We start from the raw sequence: 26,427 nt of genomic DNA, 5'->3' as shown, positions 1-26,427 counted from the left end.
CAGTCTAATCTTACGGGTCAGGGAAAGTCTGGGAAAAAGATATGTCTTTATTATTATTGATTAGATTTATTAGTTGCTTGTTACCTGAAGGTTTCCAAGCAACTTACCACAATATTAAAAACAAAAATATATCATACTATAAAAACAAAAAAAGCAACATCCCCTCGCAGCCATAGGAAACTTTGGCAGCATTACTAATAACAGACATCACCTCAGTCTGTCAAATGCCTGGGAAAAAAGATGAGTCTTTTACCTGATGCCACAAAGATGTCAATAAAGGCACCAGGTGGACCTTACTGGGGAGCATAACCCACAGATGGGGAGCCACAACTGAAATTGCCCTCTCCTTGCCACTCTCTGAGCAGGGTTCCCCTAAGTTGAAGTTTAGACTTACAACAGCTTCTCCCCTCTGCAAGGGTGGGGGACCCATTAAGATGGTCCGCCCTCGGAGACTAATGAATCCGGATGGTTTTCAAAGGGCTCTGGGGAGTTTTCCGGCTGATAGGGCTGGCGCTCCTGTCGAAACCCTGGTTGAACTGTGGAATACAGAAACGACCCGGGCAGTTGACATGATCGCTCCTGCACGCCCTCTCCTGTGTAGAGCTCATACGGCTGCATGGTACACTCCAGAGCTGAGAGCGATGAAACAAAATAGGAGACGGCTTGAGTGCAGATGGAGACGGACTCCTGATGGATGCAATTATGCACTGGTAAGTGCCTATACCAAGTTGTATCTAGGGGCAGTGAGGGCAGCAAAAAAGGGTTACTTTGCTACCTCTATTAAAGCATCTATCTGCAGCCCAGCGGAGCTCTTTAAAATTGTCCGAGGGCTATTACATTCTGGCCCTAGGGACATGGTAGAACCAACTAAGGCTCACTGTAATGAATTTGCTAGGCACTTCCAAGATAAAATCTTTTGCATCCACCAGGACTTGGACTCCAATATTACAGCAGTTGAATCATATGAGGTCTCCAGAACACAGCCTTGTCCTGATTTTTTGGATGAGTTTCAGTTGGTGCAGCTCGAGGACGTTGACAAGGTGCTTGGACAGGTGCTTGCAACCACTTCTGTGTTGGATCCTTGCCCCTCTTGGCTAATAAAAGCTAGCAGGGATGGAACTGCCGGCTGGGCCAGGGAAGTGATTAACGCCTCATTGCGAGAGGGAGTGGTCCCTAACTGCCTGAAAGAGGCGGTAGTGAGACCGCTTCTGAAGAAATCTTCCCTGGACCCAGAAATTGTTAATAACTATAAGCCGGTAGCAAATGTTCCATTTCTGGGCAAGGTCCTAGAACGAGTGGTTGCGGACCAGCTCCAGACACTCTTGGATGAAACTGATTATCTGGATCCATTTCAGTCGGGTTTCAGGCCTGGTTTTGGCACGGAGACAGTCTTGGTCGCCCTGTACGATGACCTTTGTCAGGAGAGAGACAGGGGGAGTGTAACTCTGTTGATTCTCCTTGATCTCTCAGCGGCTTTTGATACCATCAACCATGGTATCCTCCTGGGGAGGCTCGCTGAGCTGGGAGTTGGAGGTACTGCGTGGCAGTGGTTTTCCTCCTATTTGACGGGTCGTCTCCAGAAGGTAGTGCTTGGGGAGCATTGCTCGATACCCTGGACCCTCCAGTATGGAGTTCCACAGGGGTCAGTTCTGTCCCCCATGCTCTTTAACATCTACATGAAGCCACTGGGTGCGGTCATCAGGAGTTTTGGAGTGCGTTGCCACCAGTATGCTGATGACACACAGCTCTACTTCTCCTTTTCATCTTTTTCAGGTGAGGCTGTCAATGTGCTGAACCAATGCCTGGCTGCGACAATGGACTGAATGAGAGCTAACAAACTGAGGCTCAATCCAGACAAGACTGAGATGCTGTTAGTGGGTGGTTCTTCTGACCAGATGGTGGATGCTCAACCTGTCCTGGATGGGGTTGCACTCCCCCTGAAGGAACAGGTTCGTAGTCTGGGAGTACTTTTAGAACCATCCCTGTCACTTGAGGCTCAAGTAGCCTCGGTGGCATGGAGTGCTTTCTACCAACTTCGGTTGGTGGCCCAGCTACACCCCTATCTGGACAGGGACGACCTTGCTTCAGTTGTCCACGCTCTGGTAACCTCTAGACTAGATTACTGCAATGCGCTCTACGTGGGGCTGCCTTTGAAGATGGTTCAGAAACTGCAGCTTGTGCAAAATGCAGCGGCCAGATTGTTAACACGGACCAGGCGGTCCAAACATATAACACCAGTTCTGGCCCGCTTGCATTGGCTGCCTGTATGTTTCCGGGCTCGATTCAAGGTGCTGGTTTTAACCTATAAAGCCTTACATGGCTTGGGACCACAATACTTGATGGAACGCCTCTCCCGATATGAACCTACCCATACACTGCGCTCAACATTGAAGGCCCTTCTCTGGGTGCCTACGCAGAGGGAAGCCCGGAGGATGGTAACAAGAAAAAGGGCCTTCTCAGTGGTGGCCCCCGAATTATGGAACAATCTCCCTGATGAGGTACGCCTGGCGCCAACATTGTTGTCTTTTCGGCGCCAGGTTAAGACCTACCTCTTCTCCCAGGCATTCTAGCATTTTAGCATTTTAGCATTTCAGTATTGTAGCATTTAGTATTTTAGTATTTTAGTTTAGCATAGGTTTATTTGGAAATTTAATGCGTTATGTTTTAAATTGATTAATGTGTGGTTTTAAATTGTATGTTGATATTTTGATGTTGTGAACCGCCCAGAGAGCTTCGGCTATGGGGCGATATAAAAAATTAATAAATAATAATAATAATAATAATAATAATGTCTGTTCATACCTCCATGTTGTGTGTGGTTGGTCCTCTTTTGGCTTCAAAGGGATTGGCACTCACCTCCAAATATCACTAACACAGGGAAATATAAAGGTTCACTCCATGAATAATCTTGTTGCAGAAAATTCCATGAATTAATTACATATTGTGTGGAGAAGTATTTTCACAACTAGGCCAACACACTTCCTTTTCAAACAGTTAAACCAGGGGGGGGATCTGTTTTCCACTTTCTTCAGCAGGTCGTTTCATGATTTCGATTCCTTTTTTTGTCTGACAAACTTGAAAATATTATACATAAGAGGTGAATCTGAAGTCCCTTGTTGACTTTTCTGCTGGTTAAAAAGAAAAGATAATTGAACTGATCCATCACTCTGTACATGATGCCTTCAAATAATTCTACCTGCCTTCAAAAAGGGAATATGTGAGCTTCTACATGGCTGAAGAATAACTTGTGCTGTTTAATGTGGGCCTGTGGTTTTTCCTGTGTTGCAACCAGTTTAGTATGCTTCTCCCTGCACATGACATTCCACGCACCCTTTTTCACACATGTAATCTTATTTCTACACAAACAACAGCTTCTTTGGATCACTGCCAGTATAAGCAGAAGGGACAAATTACAGACCCAGGAAACTCTGCAATGATAAAGCTGCAGGCACCTGTTCAGTATGCAGTGCATGATATTAATTACTTCCACTTACAAACCTATCAGAGCATATTCTCTATGCTTCCGGGAAGGAAAACAAATTAATAAGGTCTGGTAAACAACTCTCTTTTTTCTCATCCTACCTGTCCTTAGACATTTATGAAAGCAAACAGTGCTCCTTCTGCAGGATGCTATACCAATTCACAAATAAACTGTGGTAATATCCACAATAAAAACAAATACACGGTTCAGCTTGATAGCTGCTTTCCCTTGGCCAGTGTGATGTTGTCCTTTACCTATGGGTGTAAACACACCACACATGTAAAGCACATGACTTCCCCCAAACTATCCTGGGATCTGTAGTTTACCTCTCACAAAGCTTCAGTTCCCAGCACCCTTAACAAACTGCAGTTTCCAGGATTGGGAGGGAGGTGAGTCATGTGCGTTGAATGTACGGTGTACACCACTTACATTTAATCCATTAATCTAGGCTACAGGCATATTATACTATTTTTAGTATATGAAAAAGGTAAGAAAGAGGTCTCATTGCCTGGGCTGATACAATTGTTCCACTCTTAACTCTGGTAAACCTCTTGCAATATCCTCCCAAGTCAGTTTCACCAGAGATGACAGTGGGGCAAAATAAATGTTATGTGTACCAGAGCTTGGAAGTAACTCATTACAAATAATGAGTTACTTGTAATTTATTACTTTTTAAAGTAACGAGTGGGTAACTTTGTTACATTTTGCTAGTAATAGAATGGCTAGTCATTTCCTTACTTTTCAGCAGCAACGGTAATGTTTCCAGTGTTACTTTGGGGCATTACTTGGGGGGAGCAGGGGGAGTCTTCTGCTCCTCTGATTGGTGGATGAAAGACATGTGCCAGAAGCATGGGCTTTTGTGCAGCATCGTTCTTCCCTCATGCTCTGTGTTAGGAGGCACAAGGGAGGAAGTGGGGAGAGAGAGAAAAAAGCTACGAAAATGGAGGTGGAGGGAGAAAGCCAGAGGGCAAGGATGAAGGAGGAGAAGGCAGCAGCAGAATGGAGGTGAAGAGCTGTGGAGATGAGTGATGATGATGATGATGATGTGTGTGTGTGTGTTACCCTTTCCAGCTTGCAGGGGTGAACTCCTCACTCACCCTACTGCCCCCCATCCCCTCTCTTTCACCACCCTGCCTGCCCCCCGCTCCCCCTGCTCCTCAAACCGCCTCTCTCCCTCTGCTGTGTGTTTGCACAGCACCTCTGTTTGTTTGTCTGTCGGCAGTGGCGGTGGAGGCTGCGGCGGCCATTTCCTGAGATCCAAAAGGAGATTGTATGCTTTTTGCAGCAAGTTGCAACTGCGAGCAAGGAAGAGTTGCCAGGGATTTGACTCTGTATCACATGCTCTGTGTGCAGCAGCTGCAGGAGCAACAGCCAGAGAACAGAGCAAGCATGCTTGGCTTCCAGCTTAGTGCCTGCCTAGTGCATATGTGCTTTCTAAATATTGCAGCAACTGGCTGTATCTTTCCAAAGAAATGGGGAAGGGGAGAAAGAAAATGAGAGGGAAATAAACCACCCAAGCCCAAGTGCAGAAAGGCATGTCAGATGAGCCTTACAGAATCTCAATGCTGATCCCTCAACTTGCTCAGTGGATCCACTCCAAACAGGACTGACTGATAATTAAAGGGTTAATACTACAGTCTCTGTAGAATTAACCCTTTAGACATTCCTTTCTCCTCCATTCTCATTTGCGACCTCTCTCACACACATACACACATTTACACGTGCACCCACTTAATTCGAATATGCATACACTTAATTTGAACCGGGAAAAGCAGTTTAGCAGAAATAATACAAAGACAGAAGGGAGGTGCATTTCAATTTGATGGAATGTGAATGGATCGGAACTAGCAAGGGGAGTCCAAGGATCCTGAGAGTTCTTAAAGAGTTCCCCTCTTTGAATTCTTCCCTTTGAATTCTGGGAATTACAAAAGTAACTACCACACATATTTCAGCGCCTCCAACATACATCTGATAAACCATGATATATTTGTTGTAGTTTGACAGGAATACAATACCACCTATCTATGACTTTCAGCATGGTTTCTCTAACACCAGCTGAAACAGTTTTCAGGGGAGGCTTAGTCCACATTAGCAGACATTGTACCTCTTCAATTTGTGTGTTTAAATCATCTTCCCATTTAGCCTTTAATCCAGTTAGAGCTGAGAGTGCATCTGCCAGTAGTATGTTATTTAAGAAGGAAATTATACCTTTTAATTTTTTCTCCAAATTAACAGAATAGTTTTCAAAGAAAGTCAGGCTTCTATGTGAAGCAGGTAGACAATTAATAGGAGCACTGAAGTACTGAACTTGAGCCGACTGAAACCAAGCAGATCTCTCACCTAGCTGTGCCCTAATTGGTTCATCAGAGAGGGAACATCCACCTTTAAACAGATCTTTTATCTTATATAAAAATTTCTGTGCCTAATTTTTATATTGCTGGAATTTATCTGCAACTTACCTGATTCAGAAAAGGAAGCTTCAGAGAATAATGGGTGCTGACGAGCCCATCTTTTCCAAACTGTTGGAAAAGATTACGACTTATGGCGACCCTATGAATCAGTGACCTCCAATAGCATCTGTCATGAACCACCCTGTTGAGATCTTGTAAGTTCAGGTCTGTGGCTTCCTTTATGGAATCAATCCATCTCTTGTTTGGTCTTCCTCTTTTTCTACTCCCTTCTGTTTTTCCCACCATTATTGTCTTTTCTAGTGAATCATATCTTCTCATTATGCGCCCAAAGTATGACAACCTCAATTTCATCATTTTAGCTTCTAGTGACAGTTCTGGTTTAATTTGTTCTAACACCCAATTATTTGTCTTTTTCGCAGTCTAGCACCACATTTCCAATGAGTTGATTTTTTCTCTTATCTGCTTTTTTCACTGTCCAACTTTCACATCCATACATAGAGATTGGGAATACCATGGTCTGAATGATCCTGACTTTAGTGTTCAGTGATACATCTTTGCATTTCAGGACCTTTTCTAGTTCTTTCATAGCTGCCCTCCCCAGTCCTAGCCTTCTTCTAATTTCTTGACTATTATATGGGGTTTGGTTAATGACTGTGCTGAGGTATTGATAATCGTTGACAAGTTCAATATCTTCATTGTCAATTTTAAAGTTACATAAATCTTCTGTTGTCATTATTTTAGTCTTCTTGACATTCAGCTGTAGTCCTGCTTTTGTGCTTTCCTCTTTAACTTTCATTATCATCATGGTCTGTGTGTGGGTAGGAGGCGACAAGGGAGGAGGTGGAGAATGAGACAGGGTGGAGTGGAGAAAACAATTGTTTTAAAAAAATAGAGTGGAGGGAAAAAGGAGACGGAGGGCAAGAACATGGATAGAGGAGGAGAAGGAGGCAGCAGCAGAATGGAGATAAAGAACTGTGGAGGTGAAAGACGACAACATGTGTGTGCTTGCACTTGGCACACAAAGTGGCCTCCACCACCCTCTCTGGCTGCCGTGCTGCATTTGCAGTATTTTAAATTTTTTGCATCTCAGGAGAAAATGTTTGCTTGGGTGAGTGTCCCTTAGTTGGTGGCAGGGCAGGGTCCAGAAGGTGGTTAAGTGAGAGAGATTATGCTTGCTGGCTGAGTGGGGGGCGAGTTTGCGCTTGGTTTGACATGCCAAGATCTGAGTAGTGGCCTCTGCCTCCCTCCCCACCTCCCTTACCAGCGGAGAGACCACCATTGCTATCATGGGTAAAAAGAATTATTCTACTACCTCTGTATGTGTGTTTATTTTTAATGTTGTTTTAGGCTACTTAGATGTGCAGCAGCCAAGGCCAGAATCTTGTAGGCTTTTTTTAAAAACTAACTAAAATGTAACTATAGTGATTACTTTCGAGAAAAAGTAATCAGTTACTTTCAGAGCAGTTGTAATTGTAACAGTAATTACAGTCGCACGCACACACACTCACTCCCTCACTCCCTCACTCCCTGGCATCTCCAGTTTAAAAATAGTAAGAGATGGACAGCTGCTGCTGGTTGGAGTAGATCATACTGGGCTAGGTGGATTAAGGTCTGACCTGATACAAGGCAGCTTCCTATGTTCTAATAATACCTCTGTCTTTCTTCTTTGCTAGATAGCAGCTGTGTATGATGGTAGCAGACACATGGTTTTTTTTCTATGTCCATCAATTCAGACACTTCCCCACCCCATATGTTACCTTCTCTCAGGACATTGCCCCAGGTATTTGTGTCTGTTGCCAGCTCATGTAAGAGCCCTGCTGGATTAGACCAATAACCATCTAGTTTTTCATTCTCTTCCCACAGTGGTTAATGAAATACCCATGGAGAGCACATAGGGTTGCCAGGTCTCTGGCTTTCACCCAGAGATTCTGATTTTTTGGGGTCACCCCAATCTCTGGAGTCTTTCATTTAAAAAAAATGTTCCTAGGTGGTCTGGTTCAAGAGATATACACCACATACCCTCTGCAACTTCTGTTAAATGAGTTAATAGCTGGCTTCTCCAAACCCAACCCTTTAAGTTTTTTAGCCTATAAGTGAAGTCAGGGTTGTGATTGACAAGGGATTTGTTGACCTCCAGGCAATAGACCAATTGCAAGTCCTGAAAATAGCTGCCTTTTCCTGCTTGACCACATATCAGGAGTTAAGTTGCAGCTTTCAACAGCAGCAAGAGTGCCTTTCTCTCTGTAATCTAGCAGAAGATCTAGAACAGAAGTTCACAGCAGGATCTTGATAGGCATGCACAGTAAAAAAATTCAGTTATGGTTATAATCAAAGTGTACATGCAGGGGGTTTTAATTACTTGCAAAAATAGCATATTATATATTTTATCTTTCAAATAATTTTTGAAGTATAAGGAATCAAACAAATCTAAATTTCCTGGGCTTTAATCCTGTAGTCACTTTTCTGAGAGTAAAGCTGCAATGCTCATCCAACATACCTGGGAATAAACCCCATTGAATTCAATAGGACTTACTTTTGACTAGACATGGTTAGAATTGTGTTGTAAATCCATAGGATTTTTGAATGAACATAGTGAAGGATTGTGTTGTAAATCTTTTTCTCCCCCTCATATCCTATTCTTTTAAGGAATTGGGCAGGGCTTGCTTAGATGTCATTGCTTTTATTTGGTAGGAGACTAATAACTGATTTTTTTATTTAAAAAAAGATGTTCTGCAATGACTACCTGGTTTTGACAACAAACTATTAAATGGGGTATATGTATTTTTACATCTCCTGTGGGTGAGTGGGGTGTCTTTCCAATAACCTTGTGAGATAGAGTTACAGACTGGAAACCAAGGCAGCTCACAGCAAGAAATAAATCAATTTAAAATCCAATACCCATAAAAACCAGTATGAAACAGTTGCAAAACAGCTTAAAGTGGCATGATTCTGAATTTTGGGCTGGGTGAGTGAAGTTCCATATCACGTGAGGTTCCTGTCCTGTGCACACTTCCCTGTTTGAGTAAGCCCCACTGAATATATTGGGACTTGCTTCTGAATAAACATGCATAGGATTGCTCTATAAAAATCTTCACGAGTTGTGTAAATAATAAGCATCTTTGACAGTTAAGTTTTCATAAATATTTCTTCATCCTCGATAAGTATCTGATTTCACACTATGGTTGTACATGATTATTTCTCCTACATTTTAAGCATGCCTTCGGGTGGTTATGGTCTGCCTGTGTTGTTTTCACTCAGAGGGGCAGATTAGGCTGAGAGTCAGTGAGTAGCCCATGGTCACCCAGTAAACTTTGTAGCTGATTTCCATTTTTAAAAAATAATTAAAATGATTTGTACACAGATGAAGCTTAAAAAGTAATGCAGATCCATTTAAACAATACAATTAAAGCACATGCAACTCACATTTAAAGCACATGACCTCCCCCAAAGAATCCTGGGAAGTGTAGTTTACCCCTCACAGTTATAGTTCCCACCACCCTTAAACCACAGATCCCATGATTCTATAGCGGGATTCATGTGCTTCAAATGTGTGTTGAAAGTGCTTGAAATGCATAATATCTAGGAACTGCCCTAGGTATGCTGTGCATTCATTTATGAATTAAAAAGCACAATTTTAATAGATAATTTTCAAATGGGAAGGGCTATAGCTCAATGGTAGGGCACCTTCTTTGCATGCAAAGGTCCAAAATTCAATCTCTGGAAAAGACTATTGCCTGAAATCCTGGAGAGCCAATGCTAGTCCATGTCATCAGCACTGAGCTAGATGGTACCAAATGGCCTGTGTCGGTATAAGGCAGATTCCTTTGTTCCTAAAAGGGGAAAGAGACCCAAGGGCCACAGTGACTCCAAGATTTATTTAAGTGTTTTATTTGCAATTTATATACCGCTTTCTTGTAAAAAACCTCAAAGCAGTTTACAGAAAGAATTAAAGCAATAAAATTATTAACAAATACAATTAAGGACAGGTATTTAAAAACATTCAAAATATTAAGACCAACAATGAGTTAAAGACAGATAAAAAATATAATAGCTACTACATACCTAGATACGCTTTCCTAATCAAAAATATTTTTAGCAGGTGCCAAAAAGAATACAATGAAGCACCTGCCTAATATCAATAGCTGGGAGTTCCAAAGCATAGGTGCTGCCACTCTAAAGGGTCAATTTCTCCCTACTGGGAGGAAGGGCAGGATATAAACCTAGTAAATAAATAAAATAAATAGAGGATCTTTTTACTCTTACTCATTTCTCAAACATCTCTCTGCAGTGAAGGGTCAAGTCTGTAAAGATGTTTGGAGCAGCCACATTAAAAGGCAGGAGTAGGGCATTCCAGGAAGGGGGTTGCCATCCCTATTTTGATATGGATATCTTTGTAGAGACTACCTAGCCAAGCCTTACCAACAGCACAATCCTAACCATATCTACTCAGAGTAAGTCCTGTTGAGTTGTATGGGGCTTAGTCCCTTAGTAAGTGGGGTTAGAACTGTAGCCTTCAGCGACATCCATCTTTATTCTTGAGTGCTCCCATCTAACATCTCCACAACATTAGGCTCCTTTCTTCCTACAATGGCCTTCTGGTGACTGGCCTGGCCTGGCCTGGCCTGGGGGCACTTAAACCCTTCTTGCCAGAAGCAAGAAGGCTAGATTAAATGTTCCCTATGCAAGCTACCTAAGCAGGTGAGAAGGAATGATCCTGTCACTTCAGCTGGATCTGGGAACACTCTCTTTTAACTAAGATTTCTATCTTAATTTCCATTCAGAGATTTTGTTTGTTTGTTTAAATGGTATGCTCCAAGCAACTTTGGTTAATGCTTAATGTATCACGCTGAATGACATCACTAGGACCCACCCCTGAAATCTCAGAGTTTGGGATGCTTCTGACCTGGCAACGGTAAGAGCACACGAGCAGGGCATGAGCACAACAGCACTCTCCTACTTAGGATTCCTAGTGACTGGTATTCAGAGTCATCCCATGTGCATCCTTTTGGCTGGGAACAGAACACTGGATTAGATGGGTCTTCATATGTTCTTATGCCTGATCTTGGAGGTACCATATAGCTACAGAGCTTGGAAGACTACTTTTAAAAAGTAATAAATTACAGTTACAATTACTTGGCCAAAAAAGTAGTAATTACAGTTACAATTACAATTGCTCTGAAAGTAACTGATTACTTTACTTTTTCTCAAAAGTAATCACTACAATTACATTTCAGTTACTTTTTTTAAAAAATGCCTACAAGGTGCTGGCCTTGGCTGCTTCACATCTAAGTAGCCTAAAACAATATTAAAACTAAACACACACACACACGGGGTAGTAGAAGGATTCGAATCCCCACATAGCCATGAAGCTCACTGGGTGACCTTGGGCCAGTCACTGCCTCCCATGAAAACCCTATTCATAGGGTCACCATAAGTCAGAATCAACTTGAAGGCAGTACATTTATTTTTTTTATTTTGAAGAAGATGATTATGATAATGCAGCATTTCAAATTAATTCTGTATGACAAGCATTCCATGCCAAGCTTGGAAAACCAAGGAGGAGGTATAAAATGTAGGCAAAAATACTTTTGACAAAATGCCATTTATCCTTTATATCTATATCTATAATTAACAATACAGCTAAATGATGTATGTAAAGTATTTTTTCTCTTTCCCTTTTTTATTAGTATTTTAGTACTACTGCTCAAGTTCTGATGAAAGAATAAAGCATTCATTAGCCACATTCAAATGGTTAGAACACATCACATAAATTCCACTGAAGTTGGAGTTTTTGCCATAGAAAAGGCAAAAAATACATACCCTATGATAGCCCAATAGACAATCAGAACTAATATAAAACCCTATTGCTTCTCATTTGCAAATGTTGCAAGATCTAAGGTAACTCTAGATCATGTGAGTTCAGGTGATGCATGTTATGTAAATTTGTATAGATATTAGCAGAGATTGTCAACAGTCTGAGATGTGTGTGTGCCAATGTGTGCGTTTACCTAAGTGGCAGGCTTTTACCCTGCACTGAGATCACTGAGACGTAAGACTTAGTAAAATAAGAAAAGCTATTTTATTTATAGAAATACATAGTAGATAGGAAAGGCATACCTAGTTCTAACTAACTTGGAGGCGCAACACTCAGGTTTGGGAGTTGCCCTCCTGGCTCAGGAGGGAGAGAGCAGAGACAAAGGTGTCTCCTCTCTCTTGGATTACTTTATTGCTTAACTGCATTCTGTGTTTGCCTCTGTAATTCTCACTTTTTTTTACCCACTGTTTGAATGTCTTTTGGGAATGCCTACTGATTATTTGTTATCATTTTGGGCTGATTACCTTCAGCTATTATCTCACCAAAGTTGCATACACATGACAGATTTAAAGCACATTTCCACCACCACCCCAAAAAAGAATCCTGGGAACTGTAGTTTGTTACAGATGCTGGGAATTGTAGCTCTGTGAGGAGTAAACTACAGTCCCCAAGATTCTTGGGGAAAAGCCATGTGCTTACATGTATGGTGTCTACTGGGAGACTCTTACGGATTGATTCTATACTCCCAGAAGTAAATCCTATTTACTGCTATGGGAATTACTTCCAAGTAAGTATGCTTGGAATTGCAGCTTTTAGGTCATGCTTAATAGCCACCTTGTGTCAAACTGAACAGTTTCCAATCAGATTTAAATACTAACCACTTAAACTGGTCAGAGTGTCATTCCCTCTATTTCTGAAGCTCAGGCTGGAAGTGTTGTTGCTTATGTAGCCATGGGATCACCATCCATACCACACATAATAAGGAGTATTAGTGGGCAAGAGGGAACCCCAAGTGTTGCAGTATACAAAAAAGTGAGAGAGAAAACAGAAAGGGGATCACTCCCAAAACAGCCCAAATGAGTACTGAGCATGCTCTGTTATGAAATGCTCAGTGGCTGTGTGAGTGAGTGAGTGAGTGTGTGTGTGAGAGAGAGAGAGATGTCTCAGCTAACAGAAAATTATAGAATAGTAGAGTTGGAAGGAACCTTTAAGGTCATCGAGTCCACACCCCTGCTCAATGCAGGAATCCAAGTTAAAGCACACCTGACAGGCCAGTTCCCCCCACAGAACTCCAGCCACAGAATTGTCTGAAAAGAGGGGCTGACTGTTAAACCACTCTGGACATTGGAGCTCTGTCGGGAGAATAGGAGTCTCCTAATAACACTCAGCACCCGTCACAAACTACACTTGCCAGGATTCTTTGGGGGAAGTCATGACTGTTTAAAGTGGCATAAATGTCTGGCGTGGGTGTGGCCAGAAGGTCATCCAGCGAGTTCATGGCTGTGGTAAGATATGAACTCAGAACGTCCCAGCTGCACCCAGTATGGAACTACACTTTCAGCAGCAAATACCAGAAAACCAACTAAATGTGTGCTGTCAATGTGCAAAGCATTTGCTGGGGTGCATTTGGGTAGGTGAAGCAGGAGATAGATGGAAGGGGCTGTTTTCCATGCTTGCCACTTTACCAGTGCAATACCCCATGTTTTTCCTTATTGACCTCCATCAGCTAGGGAAAAGTGGCCAGGGAAGGGGTTGCAGATAAAAGTTTCAGCAGCGAATTACCCCCTCTCATCACTTCTCCCTAACAAAATGCCCCCCACATCAGTAGCAGACACCAGCAGGGAAGTTCTTTTTTGAGTTGTAATTCAGCTCTCGTTCTGTTAATTCCCAAACTACACCAGTTGTCATTTTGACCTACATGCATAGGGAGAAAGACAGTGTAAAGGGTGTGCACAAGGGGGAGGGGATGACAAAGGATTTAGGACTTAAAGATTTAATATTCCATGAGTAGAAAAAAATACCCTATGCAAATGTCTATATTATTGCAGAAAAGTTCAGTTCTACATGTTTGCCATCTTTTCCTCAAGCGCAACTGTTTTTGAGATAACAGTCTTATTCTCTCTTGCCCTTCACCAAAAAGCCATGTTAGTTGTCCAGTATGTGAAATGACTGCAAGCAGGTGCAGCCCAAGACATTTTCTACTTGAAGCAGAAGAGCAAATGGTGCCCTGCCCCCAAGTCAAGGTCATAGTACCATAGCTTGAAAAGTTATGTTGGCATTTGAGGCAGAAAATCTCACAAGTACCTCTTCCTGACAGTAAATATACAACAACCAAAAATTAAAATAGCTAATAATTTGTTGCATGGTGCCCCAAATTAGTTGCTTGGGGTAGTCATCTCTTGCTGCCTAGTGAGACTCACTCTATGAGAGGCACATAACTGAAGCAAAACACACAAACGGAAGTATGAGACTGCACCTACCTCCTAGTCTCTTGCCAGTTTCCAATGTTCACCCTCTCTGGAGGGGTGCAAGGACAAGCGGAGGGGATGCAAAGAGGGTGCAAGGACAAGCGGAGGGGATGCAAAGAGGGTGCAAGGACAAGCGGAGGGGATGCAAAGAGGGTGCAAGGACAAGCGGAGGGGATGCAAAGAGGGTGCAAGGACAAGCGGAGGGGATGCAAAGAGGGTGCAAGGACAAGCGGAGGGGATGCAAAGAGGGTGCAAGGACAAGTGGAGGGGATGCAAAGAGAGTGCAAGGACAAGCGGAGGGGATGCAAAGAGAGTGCAAGGACAAGCGGAGGGGATGCAAAGAGAGTGCAAGGACAAGCGGAGGGGATGCAAAGAGAGTGCAAGGACAAGCGGAGGGGATGCAAAGAGGGTGCAAGGACAAGCGGAGGGGATGCAAAGAGGGTGCAAGGACAAGCGGAGGGGATGCAAAGAGGGTGCAAGGACAAGCGGAGGGGATGCAAAGAGGGTGCAAGGACAAGCGGAGGGGATGCAAAGAGGGTGCAAGGACAAGCGGAGGGGATGCAAAGAGGGTGCAAGGACAAGCGGAGGGGGTGCAAAGAGGGTGCAAGGACAAGCGGAGGGGATGCAAAGAGGGTGCAAGGACAAGCGGAGGGGTTGCAGAGAAGGTGCAAGGACAAGCGGAGGGAATGCAAAGAAGGTGCACGGACAAGTGGAGGGGATGCAAGGACAAGCAGGGGGTGCCAGGAAGAGCAGAGGGGGCGGGCAAGCAGGCTGAGGGAGGCAGGATGAGCGGGGGGGCAGGGAGAGTAGGCTGGAAAGGGTAACACATACACTCACCTCCACAGCTCTTCACTTCCATTCTGCTGCTTCTGCCTTCTACTCCTCATTGCCCTCCAGCTCTGTCTGACTCTCCACTTCCTCCCTTGTGCCTCCATAGAGCACGAGGAAAGAGCTAAACAGCGCAGAAGCCCAGTTTGAGGCACATATCTTTCCTCCACCATTCCACCAATCACAGCAGCAGATGATTTCCCCTGCTTTCCCCTCCAGTAACGTCCAAATGTAACATAAAAAAGTTACATTTGCAGCTCAAAAGTAATGAAATTACCACTCGTTCTGTTACATACAAAATGTAACGAAGTTACCCACTTGTTATGCAAAATTGTAACAAATTACAAGTAACTCGTTATTTCTAACGAGTTACTTCCAAGCTCTGTATAGCTATAAGTACTAGTAGCCATTGATAGCCTTATTCGCCATGAATTTGTCTAGACGCATTCTAAAGCTATCTGAACTGGCAGCCATCACTACCTTTTGTAGTAGAAAATTCCATAGTTTAGCTAGGTGATCACTTTCAGTTTGAGAGCAGGAATGGGCAAAATATGATTGGAGCAACAGACTTGAGTGGTAAGAAATAGGAGGAGGAGCATTCAGAACCCCTGTATTCCTTTCATTGATAGATACCTCTCACTAGTACTCAAACTACATGGGGGCACTCGTTTGGGACAGCCCTCTTAACGGCTTCATTTAAAAGGCCAAGGAGCAGACACCAATTGGCTAACATGCAGAGGCCCATGGATTTCATCAAAGGGGTGTTTACAGTTTCCGCCTCATAATTCAAGACTCCACTCACACATGACTGGTGGCTCCATTACTTCTGGATATTTTGCCCCAGTGCTTTGCTGCTGTTTTTAATTTATTATTGTTGTTGTTGTTTTGTGTTGTTGTTGTTGTTAGGACTTGTTAGTGACTTATTACTCAAAGGTCTCCAAGCAACTTATAACACATTTAAAACTAAATATAAATACATAATACCATAAAAAACAGAACAAAAAACAGCCCCCACAGCAGCCACAGAAAGCTATGTCAGCACACTAGTAACAAAACAACATCACATTTGGTGATGTCTAGATCAGGGATGGGAAGCCTCTGGCCCATAGGCCTAATTAGGCCCATCAGGCCTCCCCACTAATCCACATGGCCATTTCAGCCAAGCCACACCCACCTGCCCTACACCTGACGCATATGATGTCAGGGAAAAGGTGGGATTTGAATGAAAGAGGCTTTGCAGGCACCACCAATCAGCTGGTCAGCGGTACTTGCAACGCCCCTTGCACAGCACTTCACAAGTGCTGACTGTCAGCTGATTGTCACTGCTGGGGAAGCCCCGAACACTGTGCTGGGGAAGCCCTGTGCACAGCACTACCCAAGCTGCACACAGGGCTTCCCCAGCACCGACAATCAACTGATTTGTCAGCACCACGGAAGCGCAGCACACACTTTGGGGCCTGTGTGGTTGGACTGCAAACTGCGCAGGCAAAATCAGGTCACCTGGCATCACTCTTGATAACAGGTGATTGTGGCCCATGGGGGTGAGTGAAGATAACCCCCCCCGGTCCAGAATGATGCATGTGATATATTTGCTTATTGAGTGTTTCTTGCCAGATATGCACCCTCTGATAAAACCTGACATATCCTAGACAGCAGATCTGTTGTCAAGTGAGATTACATTTTAAAGACTTTTTCACCACGTTATGATGGGAAAGGAAGTCACTGTTTTAACTAATGTCCTAAATGCCTACCCTTACAAAGTCTAGTCTCATAGGGCCTATTTTACCTGATCCCTTTTGGGAAAATGGAGAGCAAGTGACCTTTTGTATGAATGATAAAGGTTAGGCTGTAAAGCAGGCTTTTCTCCCCACAGGTAAGATTATGAAGCCATGTCTTCTGACATATCATCTAGCTAGGTTAATTTCCAATGCTTCCAAACTCTCAAATTCACAGTTATTGCACATTTGAAAAATATCAGCATTCAGTTTTATAGCATGAGTTCACACTTTTTATAACTTTCATAATTTATAGCCGTCATCAAAGAATACACACAAAATTCAGAGCTGAAGCACTGGTGAAAGGAAAAGGTCAGCCTATAACACTGCTCACAAAACAGAGAAATTATGCACAAAAAAAGAAAAATATGGAGTCATTGCTTTCTTCTACCTCCTGTAGTAGCATGACCTAAAACTACTACTTAGCACTCTACTTTCCATTTCAAACAGCAATGCATACATTAATGAAGAACTCTTGTAAATGGCTATTAATTGGCCTTCTACTTACTCATTTTTCCCATGTATTTACATTCAGAATACTACAACTTGCTTAATCTTTCTTGCTGGACTCTATAATAACCCGCCATGTTTCTTTCTACTAGCTTATAACCATCTCCCATTTATAGCTCAAATAACTCTTTATTTCCAAAGCTCTGCATAATCTAGTCCTTCCCTATTTTTCTTCCTTTATTTTCTTCCTTTATCTCCCACCAAATTTCCCACTGAGATCTCTGCTGGGCCACATTCCAGCTACATATTTATTCCACTGTTATTCCACTTTAAACAGTCATGACTTCCCCCAAAGAATCCTGGACAGTATAGTTTGTGAAGAATGCTGAGAGCTGTTAGGAGACTGCTGTTCTCACAGAGTTACAATTCCCAGGGTGGTTTAACAGTCAGTCCCTCTTCCCAGAGAACTTTGGGAGTTGTAGCTCTGTGTGGTGAATAAGGGTCTCCGAACAACTCTCAGCGTCCTTCACAAACTACACTTCCCAGGATTTTTGGGGGGAAGCCATGACTATATAAAGTGGAATAATAGTGGAGACAATGTATGGGGTGAATGTGGCCCTGGTCACACTCTCCTTTCACTGTTATTAAATTCAGGATCTCATCTTCTGTTTCTTGTTTTCTTCTATTTTTCTTTGCATGTAGAACATTCTCCTCATTTGCCTTTAGGCCCATCCATACCTAACTGCCAAATCCACGTTTTCCATATTCGGTTGGTGGCCTCGAGATCCATACATGTCCTGTTTGTGGTCAGATTTATAATGTGAAAACCCAATTTTCAAACATCCATACGTGTGGGCTCCCCCCACAAATAGCTTTAGCATTGGCCACTCCCCTAAGTCCACCCATTTTTGGTGATCGATCCATAATGGTTGTTTGCTTTTTATGTGCTTTTTCAGAAGAGTGCAGAAACCTTTTTTTATTACCACACATGTGCAGGTTTGTGGATGTGCAAAAGAGCAAAGCTAATGAACCCCCCCCCCAAGTGCAAGCGAAATAAACATCCGGGCTGTTACATATAGCATAATGTATACTAAGGATGGGAGCCTTCACCTCCAAATTGTGTTAGATCCTCTGCTACCAGCCATGGGAGAAAGCAAGAAATTGTCTGTCATTCAGTTTCAAGTTAGCAAAAGGAGGATCCAGATTAGTCCGGTTCAGGGTGGGAGGAAAAGAATACAATTTACAGTGTGTGTGCTCTCTCTCTGTCTCTCACACACACACACAGAGATCTGGCTGCCTGGAGGGAAAGAAGCTGATCTCCCCTTCCTCTGGTTCCCTGATTTTGGCTCTTTGATATGTTTACCACAAGACTTCCTGCCCTCCATCAGCTATTTGGCAGGACAGAGAAGCCTTGCCTGCTGCTGGATCAGCTGCATCCCATGGGATGCTTGTGTGAAAGAGGCCAGCAGGGAGAGGAAACTTCCCCTCCCACTCCCCTTCAGCTGTTGGGCAAGACAGGAGAGGCTTTGGCTGCTGCTGGATTGACTGTGCTAATGAATCTCTCTCTCTCTCTCTCTCTCTCTCACACACACACACACACACACACACACACACACACACACTGGGATGCTCCTGTGAGAGGTGAGCAGGGAGAGGTAACCTGCTGGATCTGCAGAGGCTCCCCCCCATCCCCATCAGCTTTTGGGCAGGAAAAGAGAGGCCTTGCCTGCTGCTGGATCAGCTGCCACATTAAAGTACTAGAATTTGCTCCTCTCCCCCCCCTTCTCCTTATCAGCCAAAGGAAGCTCAGTTAAAAACTACCTCCTTTAAACTCTGTGTTTTCAATTAATTGTTCGTGTAATACCACAAAATAGCTTTTAAGTGGAAATATTTATTAAACATTTGATTTTGATTTATTGCAAAAGAGTAGGTAAAAAAAAAAAAAAGCAATGTGATACAACTACAGAAGCCAGAAGAAGGAAGTACCCTGGTTCAGTACTGGAAGCAGGAATGAACTGTAAGAAAGAAGGAGGTGGCATGGACAGAGGGTGGAATCTAACCAAGTCATCTGTCCATAATACAAAAAAGCGGGGAAAGACATCCTCACTACAGAGGTTAGAGCAGTCAATAATTGGGACAGAAAAAATAATTGTTTATAGCACGGTAGGGGAAGTGCAGATTTAAATAGGAGGAAGTCCAAAATGGTGAGGAATGTCATATGGATGCCCATGAATTAATGGACACACAAGGAGATTAGATCACAAAGGAGATATGGATGGGCCCTTTGTTATGACCCTTCATTTATGGAAGTTTGGAAATCTCTTTCTGCTGTTTATTTATTATAGTTATTCATAGCTCATGTTTCAGGATGAATATCCTGCCAAGGCAGCATGAAAGTTACATTAAAATACATGAGAGAGAGAGAGGGAGAGAGAGAGAGAGAGAGAGAGAACAATGGGGCATATCCAGTATTGCTGCTCTGCTGGTACAATGGATTTCCATGTGCACAATGAAGCTTCCTGGTTCCACTCCTGTCCCTTCCAATTTCTGTGTGCCCTCAAAATCAGCTCTGGAAAGTTGGGGCACTTTCTGGAGCAGATTTGGAAGGGGGAATCAGGAAGAGAAAACTGAAGTCTCATTACATCAGCAGAACTACACATGCAAAGCATTGGATACAACCCAATATTGGCATATCATAACAAGTCTTCAGGATCCTTCCCACAGGGCAACTGGTAGTAGACAGCTGGAATCATCCAACCGGAATAGGAGCACCTGTGTCATGACTACCTAACTTTTTCCTTCTTAGGCAGCACAACTGATGTTTGTCACAGTAGTGACATTTAAAGCCCTAAATCACCTGGGATCAGAATATAGTAATAATGGTCACCTCCTTAAAACATTGAACCTACCCTATCACTCTGGTCCCCATTTGAGGTTCTGCTTTGTGTCACCATCCATGATGAGGTGACGACCAGCCATGCAGGCAAAGGCCTTTTCTGTGGATGCACTCAACCTCAAACTCTCTTCCTTGGGAAAGTCCATCACTCCTTGTTTTTTAGTGTGTTTTTAGTGTGTTTTTAGACAATGTTATTCAGTAGGTGTTTGGGAGTTTGGTGAAATGGATATACCCTGCTGATATTGCTCATTCCTATGTTTTCTCTAAAGCAGGGGTAGCTAATGTGGTGTCTTCCTGATGTTTTGGACTACATCTCTCATCATTCCTGATCATTCCTAATCGGAGTTGGAATCCATAACATCTAGGGAACACCAGGTTAGCTGTCCTGCTCTAGAGTAGCTGCTCGTTAGGATGTCTGCTGCTTTTACTATGATGTTTGCTTGTTTTTTGTGGTTTTTATATTCATTCAGCTGCCTCAGATGTCAACCAGTGCACTCCTATACATGCCTACTCTGAAGTAATCACCACTGAGTTCAATGGAAATTTCTCCCAGATAAGCATGCATAGAATTGCAGCCTTAATGCCCAAAAGGTAGCAATGTAGGAGAGGGAAGTTTTAGGATTGTTTACACCAAAGTTGGAGTAGAAAGGACAAGAAATCACTTATTTTGAATGAGTTAAAATGTTTGTCGAGAGACTCTGGCATGTAAAGCCCCAAATGTGGAGTGCACATTGTGGTACCTCCATGCGCTGGTACTAGCACAGTGTTAGTCTCCATCCTATCCATTCTCTGAATTATCTAAAAGGAAGTTTGGGAGTAAAGTACTTTTGACTAAATAATAACTATTTATTATTGTTGTTGTTGCTATTATTATAGAGTGAATGTGGAAAGCCCTTAACACTATGTATTAATCCAAAGGGTGGTAGTGGTGACTTGGATACAATATAGTATGCTATATTATCTGGCCATAGTCATGAATCTTGCCAGATAGTACAGCAGCATTATTAAGTGCTGGTGATCATTCCACAATCAGCTGTGAAGGGCTCTCTTGTGGAAGCAGCCAACGTATGTGAAGCAGTTGTGAATGCCAAGTATTATTATGGCAGAGTAAGGGAAATAATATGAAACCAAATCATAGGGAAAGATATCTAAGGAGTCCCTAGCAAGGCATCCTGTTAAAAGACAGCAAATACATGTTGGAGTGCAAGTGTTTGTGATCACAACTTCACTTTCAAATGCAAAAATTATATTCAGAGTCCAGCCCCCAAGAATGTTTTCTCAGAAGTTATTCCCTCTCAGTTTAAAGGGGCTTTCTTCCTAGCTGCAAGGCTTACTAAGATTGCAACTTTGAACAGAAGCCATTGGGAAGCCCCATTAAAATGAATGGGAGCTGTGTAAGAACACACTTCATTCCATTCAGCAGGGATGGTGCAGATTATAAAGCCACGAGAGTGGTATAAACTATAGCCAGCATGAATTGTTTGCATTCCGCAACGTTAAATTGAAAATACCCCCATGACATTCTGCTGCTTCCCATATGCTCATTTCAAAACAAAACTTTACAAAACTAATAGTCCTGAACTCAGAAATACTTGCTTAACAACCCTCCATGTTTTCATGGCACATTTAGAGATATGTTGTCATGATACACAAAACACTCAGAGAGAATCAAGAGTTCAAAGTGTAAAACAAGAGAAAAAATGCAGACCCCTTTTGGACTATTTTCTGTCAGTGGTCTCATAATTTGTTGAAATTAATAAAAAAAAGCATCCATGTTCACAGAGTACCTGTAATCATATTACCAGGGCCAGTTCCAAAGGGCAGCCAGGTTGGGCACTGGCCCAAGGGCCCCGCAGCTACAGGAGCCCCTGGGGGGCCCTCCGCTCCCCTTCCGCGATCTGTGCCACGGGCCGCACCGTGGATAGCAAGACAAGAGCTTCCAAGCCACCTGCTGCCACCGCCGCCGCCCACCACCCGCCACCATCCCCCCACTTCATCTACCTTTCTCTGCTGTTATTTGCAGCTGCGCGCACTGCGCACGCAGGGTTGCCATCAATCAAGATGGCAGCCGAGGTTTCTGTAAGGGTTGCCATCTTGGTTGATGGCAGCAAAGGATCCTGGGAAGTGTAGCTTGTGAAGGGTGCTGAGAGTTGTTAGGAGACTCCTGTTCCCCTGACAGAGCTCCAGTGGCCGGTGGTTTAACAGTCAGCCCCTCTTTGAGGGACTGTAGCTCTGTGAGGGGAATAGGGCCTCTCCTGGCACCTCTCAGCACTCTTCACTAACTACACTTCCCAGGATTCTTTGGGGGAAGCCATGACTGTCTAAAGTGAAATAAAGGTCTGGTGTGGATGTGGCCAGGGACAGGTTTCGTTTAAATTTGGGTGGGAGGCTACATGTGCCTGCTGTAGAATAAAAAGGTGGAGAAAACGCTGAAAAGCAATGATACTGTTCACACTGTTTTCCTTTTGGAAAGGAAAGGAGCTTTTCCTCTTCCCAGTGCTCACCCACTCAATCCCCTCCCCTCCCCCACCCTCTCTCTTCCCCCTCCCTCCCCTTCCCCTCCCTCCCCCAAGTCAATTTCACCTATTGCAAGCATGATTGTACAGGAGTAATTCCCAATGCACTCAAAAAGCATGCAAATTTTATTTTATTTATTTATTTTATTTCATTTTTAAACCACCCATAGCGAATAGCTCTCTGGGCGGTGTACAAAAGATTAAAAGTACAGAAATACAAAATATCGCAATAAATAAACTGAAACAAAGAGATTTAAAATTGTAACATTAAACGCATTAAAATGCCTGGGAGCATAGCCAGGTCTTAACCTGGCGCCGAAAAGATAGAAGTGTCGGCGCCAGGTGTATTTCTTCGGGGAGGCTATTCCACAATTCGGGGGCCACTACAGAAAAGGCCCTAGATCGAGTAACTGTCCTCCGGGCTTCCCGATGGGTTGGTACCCGGAGGAGGGCCTTAGACGCTGAGCGAAGTGACCGGGTCGGTTCATAGCGGGAGAGGCGTTCCACAAGATACTGCGGTCCCACGCCGTGTAAGGCTTTATAGGTCAAAACCAGCACCTTGAATCTGGCTCGGAAGCAAATAGGTAGCCAGTGCAAACGGGCCAGAACAGGTGTTATATGCGCTGACCGGCTGGTCCTCATCAGCAGTCTGGCTGCTGCGTTTTGCACTAGCTGAAGCTTCCGAACTGTCTTCAAGGGCAGCCCTACGTAGAGCACATTACAGTAATCCAACCTAGAAGTTACCAGAGCATGAACAACTGAGGCGAGGTCATTCCTGTCCAGATAGGGGCGTAGCTGGGCTACCAACCGAAGGTGGCAGAATGCATTCCTTGCCACCATGGCCACTTGCGCCTCCAGAGACAAGGAAGGATCGAAAATGATTGAACCTGCCCTCCTCCCTCCTATTCTGTCCCTTTTCCCCCTTCCCTTCCCCTTTTCCCCCCTCCTCCTTCTGCTCCCCTCTCCCCTCCCTTCCCCCTTCCCTCTCCCCTCTCCCTCCTCCTCCCCATGGTTAATTTTACCTTTCTTAACCGTGATTTCATGGGAGTAAATCCCATTGAACTCAATAAGCATGCAAATGATCATATCTGCCTTTCCCCTCCTTTCCCTCTCCTCTCCCTTCCTCCTCCCCTCCCCTCTTCCTTCTTCCTCCTCCCCTGCCCACTCCAGCCCTCCTTCCCTCCCATGTTGTTTCACCTATTTTAAGCATGATTGCTTGAGAGTAAATCCCATTGAACTTAGCAAGAATGCAAATGATCAAACCTGTCCTCTTCCCTCCCCCTCCTCCCCACTGCCCTTCCCCCTCCCCCTTCCTTCTCTTCCCCTCCCCCTGCACTTCCACCTCCTCCCCTCCCCATCCCCCCACAGTCACTTTCACCTATCCTAAACATGATTGCAGGCAAGCAAATCCCATTGAACTCAATAAGCATGCAAATGATCAATCCATTCTCAGCAAACTTGCACAGGATCCCATTTCTCACCTCCCGGATTAAAAAGCAGAGAAATTCACTAACAGGCAAAATAACCTTGCAGTTTAAGAATGTACCTATAGTCCACAGATATTTCTATCAAACTTTAAAAAGCAGGGAAATTGGGCAGCTCACCTAACAAGGAATGCTGGCTTCAGGGCTCGTATTCGGCAGTACCCACCCATCCATATTCCTCACTCTGGCTCTCCTTTCCAGCAGTAGCTCTGTGTGTACAAAAGGCTATTCATAGAAATGTATTCTCGCAGCTGATACCCATTTCTCTTTTGAAAGCTGTCTGGAAGCATAATTCAAGAGGATCCATTCTGGAAGGCTTCCCAGCTGAGATTTTCTCTGCCTTGGAACTGTAGGTGGACTGCCTTGAAATACACTAATAAACTGTTAGGCACAATGAGTGTCTGGAGGGTTACTTATTTTCTCCTGTTAATACAGCTTTCTTGGCTCTGGATTTTTCTCCTTATAATCTGTTCATGTGTTTCAATGTCAAAGTACTGGATTTAGCTTTTTAAGACTCTTTCCTTAGCTTCTATCCATTACACCAGGGGTAGCCAACATGGTACCCTCTAATGTTGATGGACTCCAGCTCCCACTAGCTGCCATGGCCAAAGGCAAGGAATGATAGGAGTTGTACTTCAACAACATCTGGAGGGCACCATGTTGGCTACTGCTGAGCTAAACTTACTAATATTATGTCACTATTGGTGTACAATTTAAGCACAATGGCCACAATTCCATGTGCACAGTTGTACTCATAGGTTCCATTGAACTCATGGGGAACTAAGCTTGCTTAAATCTGTACTAGCTTATGGCCAACGGCTGCGACATGCAGTGAATCACATATTTTATTATTTTTATTTATTAATTTGTATATCATTTAATGCCAGAATGGGCTTCCAAGTGGTTTACAAAGTATAAGAACCAGTTACACCCATATTAACATATAAACATCCATTATTAAAATACACAGTAAAACAGCACTATTAAAATACACTGCTAAGGGGCGACAAGCATCCAAGCACTTCTGATGATCCTCGGAGAGTCATGGGAAGGGGGGAAGGAGGCAGAGGAGAGGCCTGCAGAAGGCAGAGGTTGTCTTTTGAGGAAGGAGAAAGGTACAGGTAGGCTGTGTGGCCTCCATGGTACGGAGCACCTTTGGCTAGCTTTGGTTGGTAAACTGGCTATGACCGTTTCTGCAGTAGTGCTGTGCAAAAACTTTATCCTGAGTCCCTTTTCCTCCCTGATGATTCTCCATCAATTAATGAGAAAAGAAATTGTATTTGAAAATTATCAAAGGGGAGAGAATATTTCTGTGAAATTCTCATGGATAGAGTCGGGGGTGGGAGGGCTTTCCACTTATCTTACTTTCAATGCAAACAGAGGGAAGTTTGTGCATTTCTTTCCAAACATCTCTCCAGTAGTCTGCACTCTGCAGCCTAGCTGGGTGTCTGCATTTCCTGAAACCTCACTGATGTCCACAACTGGACTTTCTGGAAAGTGCAGGAAGGCAGTGAAGTTGCCAATGGCGCACCTGGCAGATGTTTACTTTTAAGTGAAGTATTTTTGCTTTTAAAGCAATTAGTGCAGATAGATTTTAAAAAAAAAACATAAAAGGAAGGACTTCCCTTAAAAATAAAATCAGCAATCACCCCGATCTCAGCTGCTCGGTAGCCAGCCTCCCTGGCTTCCTGTGCTTCTGTGTTCAAGTCCAGGGAAAGATGTCATTAGATAGCTCCTCCTAAAGGGCCTTTTTCAGATCAGGAAGCACAGGCAGGTCCAGGGAGCCTACAGAGCACTGGAGAAATGTTTACAGGAAAGATTTTTTTAAAAAAAAAATCCATGGCCAACTTACACTGATAGGGTAAGCTCAAGCCCACAATCACCAAAATTAGAAAGGAATTCTAAAGCATCCTTAGAAAAAGGTTGAAAGAAAGGAAGCCTCTTATTCAGGGGAAGAAAACTTTCAAGAAACTGGAAAGCAGGTTCCAAGCCAGCACTATTCTGGACAGACATAGCCTGGCTACACTGATCCATGCATTGGTAACCTTGAGACTGGACTACTGCAATGTGCTATATGCAGAGCTGCCTCCAAAGTTGGTCCCTGAAGTTGAAGTTGATGCAGAATGCTGCAGCTAGGCTTTGATGTAGGACAGTCTACCAAGAACACTTCACATCAGTGATGTCCTGGGTGCCTATATGCTACCAAGCCAAGTTCAAGGTACTTGTATTGACATACAAAGCCCTATATAGCTTACGCCCAAAATGTTTGATGCAGCATTAACTTATGCACATAGCCTGTCAGT

The 26,427-nt window shown here is 43.6% G+C and overlaps 1 protein-coding gene and 1 long non-coding RNA gene across 4 annotated transcripts in view; one reads left to right on the top strand and one right to left on the bottom strand.

Moving 5' to 3' along the window:
• Positions 1 to 24,323, bottom strand: part of LOC133384337 (uncharacterized) — a 35,772-nt gene extending 11,449 nt beyond the window's left edge. For all 3 annotated transcript variants that reach the window (XR_009762514.1, XR_009762513.1, XR_009762512.1), the window contains exons 1-2: positions 24,245 to 24,323; positions 2,803 to 2,868 (exon numbers count right to left, since the gene is read on the bottom strand). This is a non-coding gene — a long non-coding RNA (uncharacterized LOC133384337). The remainder of the gene's footprint in view (positions 1 to 2,802; positions 2,869 to 24,244) is intronic.
• The window catches only part of LOC133384136 (protein eyes shut homolog), a 126,847-nt gene that overhangs the window by 64,723 nt on the left and 35,697 nt on the right, over positions 1 to 26,427 (top strand). The gene's annotated exons all lie outside the window — the stretch shown is intronic.

Source organism: Rhineura floridana, chromosome 4 (genome assembly GCF_030035675.1).
Source record: "Rhineura floridana isolate rRhiFlo1 chromosome 4, rRhiFlo1.hap2, whole genome shotgun sequence".
Lineage (NCBI taxonomy): Eukaryota > Metazoa > Chordata > Lepidosauria > Squamata > Rhineuridae > Rhineura > Rhineura floridana.
Note: the sequence above shows the minus strand (reverse complement) of the source record. Positions and strands in the feature narration are given on the sequence as shown.